The sequence below is a fragment of the Acyrthosiphon pisum genome, unplaced genomic scaffold (genome assembly GCF_005508785.2).
Source record: "Acyrthosiphon pisum isolate AL4f unplaced genomic scaffold, pea_aphid_22Mar2018_4r6ur Scaffold_20695;HRSCAF=21864, whole genome shotgun sequence".
Classification (NCBI taxonomy): domain Eukaryota; kingdom Metazoa; phylum Arthropoda; class Insecta; order Hemiptera; family Aphididae; genus Acyrthosiphon; species Acyrthosiphon pisum.
The window spans coordinates 2,296-2,564 of record NW_021770082.1 but is presented as its reverse complement, the minus strand read 5'-3'; the positions used below and the strand labels follow the sequence as shown (position 1 = coordinate 2,564).

The 269-nt window shown below is 33.1% G+C and overlaps 1 protein-coding gene across 1 annotated transcript in view; it reads left to right on the top strand.

Annotated features, from left to right (window-relative positions):
• The first annotated feature begins 147 nt into the window (after positions 1–147).
• The window catches only part of LOC100159741 (NADPH--cytochrome P450 reductase), a 2,417-nt gene continuing 2,295 nt past the window's right edge, over positions 148–269 (top strand). The window contains exon 1 of the mRNA XM_029492046.1: positions 148–269. The gene's annotated coding sequence lies outside the window, so the exon portion shown is untranslated.

The following is a 269-nucleotide window of genomic DNA, read 5'->3' as shown; positions in this document are numbered from 1 at the left end:
TGAGATGTCTAAAATTATGTTACTTTAATTGATGATAGCTCGATTGTGAGTGCTCGATTCACATAATATTAAAACAAACAACACAAACTTAGTTTTGCTGAATGTAAATTGTCTATGTTGTACATTTGTATGGCAGATACAACACGTCATGGGAGTTTGGCATCCTGCTTAAGAGGTATAATTGATTAATTTGCGTGTATATATTTGCAGCCCATTTGATGTTAAGAACCCATATTTATCCAAAATATCAGTTAATCGTGAGCTCCACA